The 13,917-nt window shown below is 38.0% G+C and overlaps 2 protein-coding genes and 1 non-coding gene across 3 annotated transcripts in view; 2 read left to right on the top strand and 1 right to left on the bottom strand.

Annotated features, from left to right (window-relative positions):
* DST (dystonin) overlaps window positions 1–13,917 on the bottom strand; it is a 1,587,602-nt gene that overhangs the window by 468,598 nt on the left and 1,105,087 nt on the right. The gene's annotated exons all lie outside the window — the stretch shown is intronic.
* Window positions 1–13,917, top strand: part of ZNF451 (zinc finger protein 451) — a 376,340-nt gene that overhangs the window by 137,234 nt on the left and 225,189 nt on the right. The window lies entirely within an intron of this gene.
* LOC126953988 (U6 spliceosomal RNA) lies at window positions 10,012–10,121 on the top strand. Its single transcript, XR_007725457.1, has one exon. It is a non-coding gene; the product is annotated as a U6 spliceosomal RNA (small nuclear RNA).

A 13,917-nucleotide genomic window follows, 5' to 3' on the forward strand; every position in this document is an offset into this window, starting at 1 on the left:
TTTGTATAATGGTAAAATAAATGGAATCTTCAGTATTTCATGAGTTACATGTAGCAAAACACATCTCTACCAGCATCATCTTACCAACTGTCAAAATCCTACAAGATTTTCTAAAGGGTAGATAAATAAAAAGAGAAAAGCAACAGGCTTGAAATGGATGGAGGACAGACTAGTTAAAGTCAGTTTGTGTTCCCAATTACAATGAAGTAGAATAAGCACGTCTCTCATTGAATGTAGCTGAAAACTGAACAGAATGCATTGAGCAGCTACTTGAGGATTCTGAAACATAAACAGCAGCAGGCCAATTGAAGTAAAAAAGCCAAAATTCAGAGTATATGAAAACCAATGGTGAGTTTGCCATTTTTGACCTCCATTATTCCCCAGACTGAATGCAATGCAGCAGTGCAGCCTGAAACCCAGAAATGGGTACTGAGGTTCAGATACAGAGCTCCAGAAAAAGTGCCCTAATTCTGGGTAAAGAGGTAAGAAGGAGAATTCTTAAGACTCAGAGAAAGTACAGAAATCACTCATTTTTTTTTCTTTTCTCACAGCCCCTAAACAATATCAAAGGCAGGGCAAACTCCTATTCCTTTATGTTTGGTTTTTGTCTTGCTTCCTGGATGCAAGCATGGTCACAGAAGTGTGCGACAGGACAGGATAACAAAAGCCCCAACTTTTTGGCTAGACAAACAAAAAGGGAATCCGAAAGTACTATCAACCATACAGAATTAAAAGGAGCAAAAGAGAATACCATAAACAACTTTAGGCCAACAAACTAGATAACTTAGATGAAATGAACCATTTGTGGAAAGGCACAAATTACCAAAGTGACTCAAGAAGAAAAATAATCTGAAGAGGCACATAAAAAGTAAAGAAGTTGAATTAACAACTTGAAAAGATCTTCCCACAGAGAAAACACCAGCCCCAGATGGGCTCACTGGTGAAACCTTTCAAATATTTTTAAAAAACTAATACCAGCAATTTACAAACTCAGAAAACAGAGAAAAACTCAAACTATACAAACTATATGTAAGAACCAAAACTAAATTGCCTTGGGAAAAAAGCAGCAGAAAACTTATTTTCTTATCTTGGATGAGGCAAACAATTCCTAGAAATGACACCAAAAGTATAATCCATAAAGAAAAATAATTGATAAATTGGACGTATTAAAATTTTTTAACTTTTGCACTTAAAAGACACCATTAAGTAAATGAAAAGACAAACCACAGACTATAAAAATACGCAAACTATGTATCTATTAAAGAATTTGTATCCAGAATGTATAAAGAACCCTTAAAATTCAATAAGAAAAAAAAATCAATTTTACAATGGACAAAAGATTTGAACATTTCACCAGAGAAGATATATGAATAGCTAAAAAGCATGTGAAAAGAGGCTCAACATCATTAGTCTTTAGGGAAATGCAAATCAAAACTCAGAGCTATCACTACATATCCAATAGAATAGCTATAGTAAAAAAGACAGACAATAACAAATATTGCCAAGGATGTCAAGATACTGGACCCCACATACACTGCTGATGAGAATATTAAATTGTACAGACATTTAAAAAAAAAAACTCAACAATTTCTTTAAAAATTAAACTTACCATACAACCTAGCAATTTTACTCCTAGGTTATCTGCCCAAGAGAAATGAAAATATATGTCCACACAATGGTTTTAAGCACATATTCATAGCAGTGCTATTTGTAATAGCTAATCATTAGGGAGAAATGCCAAAGTCCATCAACTGGTAAATGGATAAATCAAGTATGGTATATTCACAGAATGATATACTATTCAGCAATAAAAATGAACAAACTACCTGATACATACTACAACATGGACAAACCTCAAAAACATTAAGCTACATGAAAGAAGCCAGATGCGAAAGACTACATATTATATGGTTCTACTTATATGCAATGTCCAGGAAAGGCGCTATCTACAGATACTGAAAGCAGCATGGAGTTAGGGATTGGAACAGAGATTGACTGCAAACAGGGATAAGAAATCTTTTGGGGATGATGAAAAATATTCTAAAATTAGAAATCAGAAATTAGAATATTCTAAAATTATAAATTTCTCTCTCTCTATATTTTTTTTTTTAATTTTTTTTTTTGAGACAGATTCTTGCTCTGTTGCCTATGCTGGAATGCAATGGCATGATCATAGCTCACTGCAGCTTCAAACTCCTGGGCTCAAGTGATCCTCCTTATCTCAGCTTCCCAAGTAACTGGAACAACAGGCACATACCACTATACCCAGCTAATTTTTTTTATTTTTTGTTTCACTATGTTGCCCAGACTGGTCTTGAACTCCTGTCCTCCAGCGACCCTCCAGTCTCAGCCTCCCGAAGCACTGAGATTACAAGCATGAGCCACAGCACCCAGTCTGAAATTTTTGAAAAACTAAGTTGGGCCTAAAAATGTCTGGTGGAAGTAATTTCCATACATATGAAAGCCAAGAAATTGGAAAAGACTGTCCACGGAAAAGAACAGAAAAAGCTTACCATGAGTACTTTAGGGATAGCAGACAGCAGCAAACCAAAAATAAATCAAAAGATTACCTATGGTAGATTGCACAAATGGCCACAATACTATGCAACTCCTCCTATCAGGACTCTTCTTCTCTACCCGCTATGACTTACTTTGGCCAAAACAATGTGTCACCAGAGGCACTGTACAAGCCCAGAGTCCAGACTTCAAGAGGCCTCATGCACTTCCACTCCTGCTGCTTTTGGAACCCAAATCTAACCACATGTGAACCAACCAGGGTTGGCTTACTGGAAGAGGAGAGACCATGTAGTGGAAAACCATGAGTCAGCCAGAGCGCATCAAAAACACATGAGTGACTTCCAGCTGTGATGAGCCAAGCCTGACTCAGACCAGACCAAGTGCCCAACTGGGCACAGCCCAAATTACCAATCCATAGATTTGTGAGCTAAATGATTAATGTCTAAGTTACCAAGTTTTAAATGGTTTGTTACAAAGAAGCAGCTAATTGATACACTACAAAAGGGCAGTGATGACTGCAAGACAGCATAATGAATCAAATGGTTGAGTTTTGTGAAGTTGTCCAATAAGGATATGCCTCCCAGGCACAAGAATAGAAAAGGAGTCACCAAGTCTGGGAGTTGGCAAAGTCACTGTGGCAGGACTAATTAATTGCATGAGTGAAGTGAGAATAACAAAGTTTCTCAAAACTGTTGGTCCAAGGGTCTATAGTAAGCAGACTGCCAAGTGACGTTAAATAAGAAGGTAATGACAGGCTGACCCCCAAAGAAGATTTTGGTCCTGACGAAGGTAAGAAGGGAACTCATTAAGAGTTCACAATAAGGTACAGAAATAGAAGGGGGTATGACAGAGAAGGACATGTCAGAATTCAAGATCTTGGTATGAGAGTAGTTCTAAGGCATGATACAATATGCACAAGGAGGAAGGATGGCTGGATGAATGGATGGATAAGTGAATGAACAGATAGGTGGATAGATAAATAAAGAGCTATAGATAAACATAAATCAATAAGAAAAATTACTTACATAAAGATTAGAAAGTTTCCCTTATATCTAGGCTTTCCCTATACATTTTTTGCTGTCCTTGTAAGTTGGTCAAGCCATTTTCACTGTTTTTGCATTTTGTTTTTATTTATTTTCTATATTTATTTTACTTTTATAGATGTCTATAGATCACTCTTCCAATAAACATTATATAAATAAGTAGCCAGGCACGGTGGTTCACACCTGTAATCCCAGCACTTTGGGAGGCCAAGGCGAGTGGATCACTTGAGGTCAGGAATTCAAGACCAGCCTGACCAACATGGTGAAACCCTGTCTCTACTAAAACTACAAAAAATTAGCCAGGTGTAGTGGCGGGCACCTGTAATCCCAGCTACTCAGGAGGCTCAGGCAGGAGAACTGCTTGAACCAGGGAGGTGGAGATTGCAGTGAGCCAAGATCGTGCCACTGCACTCCAGCCTGGGTGACAGAGCAAGACTCCATCTCAAAAAAAAAAATATATATATATATATATATATATGTCTAGCAGAAATGGAATTAAAACAATGTTTCAATCATACTATCAAAAATGCCATAGTCTTAAATATACTGTCAGGCAGTGTTTTATACACTCAAAATGACAGAAACTTCTTAAAGTAAAATAAATTCCACAGTACCCCACATATATATATATATACACACACACACACACACATAAGCACATATATACACACACATTTTTATGCAATATATTTTTATGCATATATATAATTATGTACATATATATTTCTTAACCAACTTCACTGAGATATAAGGTACATATAATAAACTGCACCCATCTAAAGCAGCAATTCTCAAAATGTGGTCCATAAACCTCTGGCGTCCACAAGACTCTTTTAGGAATCCACAAAGTAAAGAACTATTTTCATAATAATAAGCCATCTTAGTTTGACATTTTTGTATCAATGTTAATGTTACATTTTTCAAAAAAAATCCATTTAATCTAATTTGTCACTTCTGTGGGCATCAAGTTGTATAATATATTCTCTTATCCTTTTTTTTTTTTCATATTATTTACTTTATCTTGAGACAGGGTCTCGCCGTCACCCAGGGTGGAGTGCAGTGGCGCAATCACAGCTCACTACAACCTTGACCTCCTGGACTCAAGAGATCCTCCCACCTCAGCCTCTGGAGTAACTGGGACTGCAGGCGCAAGCCACCATGCCCTGCTAATTTTTTTTTTTTTTTTTTTAGAGAGTTGGGATCTCATTGTGTTGCCAAGACTGGTCTTGAACTCCTGGGCTCAAGTGATCCTCTCACCTCAGCCTCCCAAAATGCTGAGATTACAGGCATGAGCCACTGCAACCAGTTTTCTTACCCTTCTAATGTCTGTGGATTCCATAGTTATACCCACTCTTTCATTTGTCATATCAGTTATTTGATCAGTCTAGCTAGAAGTTTATAAACTTTGTTGATCTAAGAGTCTAATTTGGTTTTCTCTTCTCATTTATATCTGTGTTTGCTCTTACCTTTATTATGTCCTTTTTTCTACTTATTTTGTGTTTAATTTGCTTTTCCCCCCAACACCCTCCCCCAACTTCTTAAGGTTGAAGCTTTGCTAATTGATTTTAGATTTTCCTTCTTTTCTAAGATAAGCAGTTAAAGCTATATGTTTTCCTCTGAGCACTGCCTTGGCTGCATGTCACAATTTTGAGATACTGTGTTTTCATTATCATTTAGTTTAAAATATTTTAAAATTTCCTTTATGGTTTCCTTTTGATACATAAATTATTTAGAAGAATGTTATTTAATTTAAAAATATTCAAGATTTTCTTGGAGATATTACTGATTCCTATATAATCTATATTATTTCAATCCTTTAAATTAATGTTGACTTGTATTCTAACCCAGAATATAGTCTGTCTTCGTGAATGAGTCATGTGAGTATGGTGTTTCTTTACAAATATTTATTTATTCATTTTAAGACAGGGTCTCGCTCTGTCACCCAGGCTACAGTACAATGGTGCTATCATGGTTCACCACAACTTCGGCCACCTAGACTTAATCAATCATCCCACCTCAGCCTCCTGAGTAGTTGAGACTACAGGTGCATGCTGCTAAGCTTGGCTAATTTTTGTATTTTTGGAGAGACAGGGTTTTGTCATGTTGCCCAGGCTGATCTCAAACTCCTGGGCTCAAATGATCCTACTGCCTTGGCCTCCCGAAGTGTTAGGATTATAGGCATGAGCCACCGCACCTGGTCAATGAGTGTGGTGTTTCTAGAAGTATCGGTTAGGTCAAGATAGTTGGTAGAGTTGTTTAGATCTTTACCTACATTTTTACTGATTTTCTATGTGGATGTTCTATCAATTGCTGAAAGAGGTATGCTTCTAAACTCTGTTGATCACCAACTATGATTACAGCATTGTCTAATTCTGCCTTTACTTTTGAAATGTTTATGTCATACATGTTGAGGTTATGTTTACATCAGGTAGATACACATTTATGATGATGTCTTCCAGAATGATTGGTCCTTTCATCATTGTGGGACATCCCTCTCCGTCTCTGTTAATACCATTTACCTTGATTATCTATTTTAGCTAATATTAATATAGCCACTCTAATCTTATGATTATTCTTTGCATCATTTATATTTTTTCCATCTATTCACTTTCAGTCTGTGCCTTCATACTTAAACTGAATTTCTTGTAAATAGCATATAGTTAGGCCCTGCTCTTTCTCGATTCTGGTCATCTATGTCTCATAATTGGAGTGTTTAGCCCATTAATATTTAATGTAATTATTGATATTGTTAGATTTACGTCTATTGTTTTATTATTTATTTTTAGTCTGTCTATTCTGGTTTTTCGTTCCTGTGTTCCCTTTTTCTTGCCTTCCTCAGGTCATTTGGATATGTTTTAGAAGTTCTAGTTGGGTTTATCTCTTGGGTTTGCTTTTTTTACTTAGTTGCTCTGAGAGTTAAAATATGCATCCTTAACTTTTCATTCTACCTAGGTTAACATGCCACTTCATATAAAATGTAGAAACTTTGCAAATGTATAGGAATTTCATTACTCCCCTGCCATTCTTTACACTAAAGGTGTCAAACATCTATATGTTTTATACACCCCAGAAGACAATGTTATAATTTGTGCTCTATATTTACTCTAATTTAATTTGCCATTTCTCACTTTTTTTAAAAAAAAAGATAGGGCCTTGCTCTGCTGCCCAGGCTAGAGTGCAGTGGCACGATAATGGCTCACTGTAGCCTCGAACTCCTGGGCTTAAGCAATCAGCCGCCTCAGCCTCCCAAGTAGGTAGGAATATAGAAGCACATCACCATGCCCGACAAATTTTTTAAATTATTTTTTTGTATAGACAAGGTCTTGCTATATTGTCCAGGCTGGTCTTGAATTCCTGAGCTCAAGCAATTCCCCTGCCTCCACCTCCCAAAGTGCTGGGATTACAGGCATGAGCTACCATACCCGGTCCAATATTTGCCATTTCTGATGCTCTTTATTCAAATATACCACCACATTTCTCAAAATTAGTTAAACAGATTACCAAAGCACAGCATTTGGCTCTCATCTGGCATGAATGCATAAATTATAAATAAAGAATTGCCTCAAATCTTTCCTTTTAAGCTTATGACAGTTAAAGCAATACCACTTGGCACTAATGTGACTGTAAGTAAAACACAAATTCAGGAACTGGAATTGGATGACAGTACTGGTTATAAGGTAAAATGGTTACAAAATAATTCAGAATTACTTTTAGATTATAAATTGAAATAAAAACATTAAATATCAAACTTTGATTTAAAACTCTCAAAGGATGAAAGTTCCTTCAATTAAAAAAAAAAAAAAGGGATATTTTCAACTCATTTTCTTTCTTTTTTTTTTTTTTTTTTTCGGAGTTTCACTCTTGTTGCCCGGGCTGGAGTTCAATGGCATGACCTCAGCTCACCGTAACCTCCACCTTCCAGGCTCAAGCGATTCTCCCACCTCAGATCCCAAGTAGCTGGGATTACAGGGGCCCGCCACCACACCTGGCTAATTTTGTATTTTTAGTAGAGACAGGGTTTCTCTATGTTGGTCAGGCTGATCTCGAACTGCCAACCTCAGATGATCTGCCCTCCTCGGCCTCCCAAAGTGCTGGGATTACAGGCATGAGTCACCGCACCTGGCCAATTTCAACTCATTTTCTAAAGTGTCTGATTCTGTGTATCTGTGAACAAAACACAGGGTAAGACATAAGTAAGGTATAACTATATGTCTAAAATAAAATATGGGGCCAGACAGAGTGGCTCATTCATGTAATCCCAGCACTTTGGAAGACCAAGGCAGGTGGATCACCTGAGGTCAGGAGTTCTAGACCAACCTGGCCAACATGGTGAAATCTTGTCTCTACTAAAACTATAAAAACGGCCGGGCGCGGTGGCTCAAGCCTGTAATCCCAGCACTTTGGGAGGCCGAGGCGGGTGGATCACGAGGTCAGGAGATCGAGACCATCCTGGCTAACATGATGAAACCCCGTCTCTACTAAAAATACAAAAAACTAGCCAGGCGTGGTGGCGGGCGCCTGTAGTCCCAGCTAATCGGAGGCTGAGGCGGGAGAATGGCGTGAACCCGGGAGGTGGAGCTTGCAGTGAGCCGATATCGTGCCACTGCACTCCAGCCTGGGCGACAGAGCGAGACTCTGTCTCAAAAAAAAAAAAAAAAAAAAAAAAAAAAAAAAAAAAAAAAAAAAACTATAAAAATTAGCCATGCATGGTGGTGAGCGCCTGAAATCCCAGCTACTCAGGCAGCTGAGGTAGGAGAATCACTTGAACCCAGGAGGCAGAGGTTGCAGTGAGCTGAGATCACACCACTGTACTCCAGCCTGGGCAACAGAGAGAGACCCTGTCTCAAATAAATTTAAAAAAAGATACAATATGAAAAGCATCTGTCTCTTTCCCCTTAAGGAAAAGAGGGATACCGGATATTTGGGGAAGTTGGCAAATTCATGAGAATTGAGAATGAAACTGACCTGTAGAAAACTTCAAATATTCATTCATTCATCCAACATTTACTGAGCTTCACTATGTGTCAGATTCTAAACTAAGAACTGGGGTTATAGACTGTCTTTAAGAGTCTCACAATAACAAAAAAAAACCAAACTAAATTGTTACTATGAGGCGGGAGTCATGAAAGTTTCCTTAAGGAGGTAACTTATGAACTGGACTTTCAAGAAAGAACAAGAGTTACCCTTTTTTTGCTTGAGTATTTTTGTTTTTGTTGGAGGTGTATGAGAAAAGAGAGGAAAGAAATAGAAAGAGACTTTATTAGTTGGAAATAACATGGATAAAAACAATAATCCTAAAAGATCATGGTCCATTTGAAGAATTATAAGAAGTGTGGACAAATGGTAGACTTGACCTATCACAGGACATCAGTACCAGGAACCCTTTGACATTATACTAAGAATGAACTTTGTGATCTTGAAAGAAGTGGGAAGCTACTGAAGGATTTCAAGTAGGGGAGAAATATGCATTACCCAACTCTTTCTCCCTTGCCTACCTCTACTACAGATACTAAGAAAGATAAAACCTCACATCCCAAGCCTCCTTTATAGTGACAGATGGCCTGTGGCAGTTCTGGCCAGTGAAGGGTAAACAGAAATCTAACTGAAAAGTCTTCTGGCAAATATTCAGATTTTCTGATAAATAACCATGGCTGGCTCTGCCCGTTCCCCTCCTTCCTTCCTTGAATTTAGACACCATGTCTGTAACTGTGCCAACCATTCTCCAACCACAAGGGAATGACCAGATTATTCCAAATATACCGAAAATGACATGGTAGAACTGCTCAAGCAAAGCCTGTGGCCATCTCTAGCTTTCTTGTTATGAGAGAATAGAAATCCCTGTTTATTAATAAACCATTTTAAGTTGGGTTTTCTATTACCTAAATCTGAATGTCTTCATAAGTTATAGAAGTTTTAATAATTAATTTGTCTTTTCAAATGATCGTTATTAAGTTGGTGTTGATGGGTTGGGGAAGGGGATGCAGAGAGACTTGTCCAGAGGTTTATGATAGGGCTTGAACCAAATAAACGGCAATGTGAATACAACGAAAGGCAGAGTCTAGACACATTTAAAAGAGAAGACAGATGGCGCAGGATGGATGAGGGTGCCGTCTATTCTATCTTCTATATTCCTAGTTTAAAAAACTGCAGGGGTTTGGGGACTGGATGTGAGAATATTGCCATTCTCCAAAATAGGTACATAAGATGTGGTAAAGGACTGATGAGTTCAGTTTTGGACATGTTCAGTTTGAGATGCCAATGGGACATCTATGGGAAAATGAGGAAAAAGTAGGTGACTCTGAACCTAGAGATCAAAAGTGAGGTCTAAATTTGATAGATTTCAGAGTAACCATGATATGGGGGTAAACTAAAACAGTCAGTATGGTGAGATCCCACAAGTAAAATCTGAATAGGCAAAAATGAGGCCCAGCAAATCTATTGCCAGAAAGTAGTGCTCGGTTGGGCAGCACATATATTAAAATTGGAAAGATACAGAGATTAGCATGGCCCCTGCACAAGGATGAAACACTGAAACACAAATTTGTGAAGCATTCCATATTTAAAAATAAAAAAAGATAGAAAGAAGATTAGTAGCTGCCTAGAGTTAAAGGATTAAGGAGGGAGGGGAATAGGGGATAATTGCTAATGGGTATAGGTTTATTTTGGGGGTGATGAAAATGTTCTAAAATTAAATTGTGATGATGGTTGCACAACCTTGTGAATATACCGAAAACCACTTAATTATACACTTAAATGGATGAACTGTATGGTATGTAAATTATATCTCAATAAAGCTGTTTTCTTCTTTTAAGTAGGCCTAAGACAGGGAATGTCAAGTTATAAGTAGGAAGAGGATTCAGTGCAAAAACAGAGAAAGCCAGGGCCAGAAAGGGGCAGGGGATTTAGAGGGTGTTGTCTAGAAACCAGGAAGGAAATATCAAGAGGGAATCAGTGGCCAATAGTATTGAATACTGGATAGATCAACTAAATTAAAGACTAAAATAATCAATTTATCAATTTGGAAGTAATTGGTGAGCTAAGTGTGAGTTGTTCTAAATAGTAGCAGCAGAAGCCAGATTAAATTAAGTTGAGGAATAAATGAGAGGTGAGGAATAGAAGGTAACAAAGAAGCTTTTTCAGGAAACTTTTCTTGTCAAGAGAAGAGTTGGTGGCATAGGGAGGTTCTGGGCTGTTGCTATTATTTCCAATAGTAAGCACATATGATGTTTATAGGTAAGGGAAAGGAGCCAGCAGAGAAGGAGCGATTGAGGATAAAGAAGGAGGGGATGACTAATAGAATATCCCCCAAGAGATGGGAAGAAAAGAATTCACAACATAAGCATAAGCATCAGTGTGGACAACAGATGAATTTTTCACTGGACTGGGAAGGAAGGCTAAGATGCCAGTTAGTTCTTAGGTGCAATAAGTTTAAGGAGCTATTACTTGATGCATTAATATTCTTTGTGAGTCAGGAGATAAAAGGTCACTGGCTGAAGGTGAGGGAGGAGGCTTGAGGACTTCAGAGGAGGGTAAACATTTAGGAATAATTATTAGGAGAGAAATTTTAAAGGAAGAAGTTGAAAAGTTGCTACATACATTTCAAATACTTTTAAAAACTTTAATGTATTTCAGTCAATAAAAAGGTCTTTTTACATAATGAATTACCTGCAAATTTATTATACTTCGTATTAAACTTTGTAATGACCACACTAAACACATGAGCAGGTTGCCATAAATCCCTGGAGAGATGGTGTCTGCAGTCAGAATATAACCCAATGATGCTGATCCTTGGACCTCAAAAACATGGTACCCTTCAAAAGCTCAGCCTCAGGGTCACCAGAAAGGCCCCCAACTGGCCATTTTCCAAGGCCCTCTGCAGCAGAGGCCATAACTCTTTGTTCTCCCTCAGTGAAAGAACAGTGATTGGGTTGTTTTGTTATAGTTGCTGGAAAAGAAATCAAAAGGTGATTTTTTTGCTCCCTCTTTTTTTTTTTTTTTTTTTTCCCTGAGACAGAATCTTGCTCTGTTGCCAGGCGAGAGTGCAGTGGCACTATCTTGGCTCACTGCAACCTCCACCTCCCAGGTTCGAGTGATTCCCTTGCGTCAGCCTCCCGAGTAGCTAGGACTACAGGATGCACCACCATGCCCAGCTAATTTTTGTATTTTAGTAGAGACAGGGTTTCACCATGTTGACCAGGATGTTCTCCATCTCCTGACCTTGTGATCGGCCCGCCTCGGCCTCCCAAAATTCTGGGATTACAGGCGTGAGCCACTGTACCCAGCCTGCTTCTCTTAAGAGGACTCAGAGCAGGTGCCCTCCTAAAGTGTTCAAATAAAATAATGCTATGTCAAAGCCTTTTGTTAACTGTCATGTAGTATACACAAATCATTTCTATTGTAGCTGACACCTATGTATACTTCCAGCTCTATATTCCTTTACGTGATCTCAACAGTCCCTCTCTCTAACCATACTGGTGTACAACAAGCCCTGAAAACAGGCATGTGCTTTCCTAAATCTTGTCTATTCTCAAGCCCTTATACCAACCTGGGATTTTGCTCTCATTTTCTCTGAATCTACTCAGGTATAGTAGGCCCCACTTATCCACCACAGATCCATTCCAAGACCCCAGTGGATGCCTTAAACCATGAATAGTACTAAACCCTATACATACTATGTTTTTTTCCTATACATACATACCTATGATAAAGTGTTATTTAATTATGTAAATCTGATGCAACACATTGCCATCAATCAGAATATGTTTTCTATTCATGTCTTCCACCCACATATTTAATGTCTTTTCCATCTTAACTAAGCACTTATCATGCACTATGGCCATAACTTTTAGAGTTTAAAGTGTGACAGCAAAACTATCATGAATTTCTTTTTCCTTCTTCACAATTTCACAGATAGAGGATTCATTCTTGTGGCATATCTGAGAAGCTTCAGCATACGATTATTTTTTTCCTTTCCTTACTAAGTCAAGAAGTTTTACCTTTTCACTTTAAGGAAGCATTTTATGGCTTCTCTTTGGCATATCTGAATTGCCAGCATCACTACTCTTGCACTATGGGGCCATTATTAAGTAAAATAAGGGTGACTTGAACACAAGCGTGGCAATACAGTTGACAGTAAACCTGATAACTGAGATGGCCAGAGTATAAAGTATGGATTTGCTAGACAAAGGGATGATTCACATGTTGGGAAGGACAAAGTGGGATTGGAGAAGGGCAGCTCAGGGTTCCATCGTGCTACTGAGAATGGCACGCAATTTCAAACTCATGAATCATTTATTTCTGTAATTTTCCACTTAACATTTTCAGACAACAGTTGGCCACGGGTAACTGAAACCATGGAAAGCAAAACCACAAAGAGGGGACTACTGTACTTACCATACAACCTTCAGGCTTCAGCATAAATATCACTCCTCTTGGAAGGCTTCTCTAATCACTTGAGCTAGAAGCAACCATTTCACCAGAACTATTCCAACCATTTCTTTTCTATACATAATTTGTTACTTGGTATTTACCCTAATGATGTTTTTTTATTTACCTACCTTAAGCACCTAGAAGACAGGAATCATGTTTTCATGGTGCCTTTACAGCATGACACTTTGTATGTAGTAGATACTTGGCCTATTACTTCTGGAAGGGGCTCAGAGATCATTCTCACATTACCAGTCAAAATACAAAAACCCAAGTCTCAACGACAAAAGAGACTTGACCAAGGTGACACAGTTAGTTCGTGGCAGAGCTAGAACCCAAAACCAGAATTTTGAACTCCTATTCTTATAATCCTTACATTATGCCAATAATTATTGTTATTACCCTAGTTCTATTTTGCCATCCAGATCTCAAAGAGAGTCATTCTTGAGCCTTAAGATTACATAAAGATGCAAACTTCTCTGGAAAATATTTTGTTTCAATTCTAATCTAGATGAATTTAATTGGCTTGGATGCATGAAAAAAAGTGGGAGTTTTTTTTGTTTTTTGTTTTTGTTGTTTTGTTTTGTTTTTCTGTTTTGTCACCAAGTAGCTAAAGTCAGGGTTAATTATACGATAGTGTTGACTCTGGTATGATAAACTCTGTGAATAGGATTAATTTGTCTTTTTTACATACGTATTGGCTGTACACTTTTACACAGCAGCTTCCGATGCTCTCATCACATTTGTGATTCATAGTTGGAAACGGCACAGCAGTTCAGTTAGCATAACAGAAAAAAAACAGTAACTATAAAATTTCAGCACTGATATTGGGAGTGACCTAGAAGGAACTGTCAAGGGCAGGGGCTCCATCTCCAACCCTTTGTTAGCCCTATTGTCGAGCATAGTACTTTGGACAGAAAGAGAAAATAAA

The sequence above is a fragment of the Macaca thibetana genome, chromosome 4, assembly GCF_024542745.1.
Source record: "Macaca thibetana thibetana isolate TM-01 chromosome 4, ASM2454274v1, whole genome shotgun sequence".
Lineage (NCBI taxonomy): Eukaryota > Metazoa > Chordata > Mammalia > Primates > Cercopithecidae > Macaca > Macaca thibetana.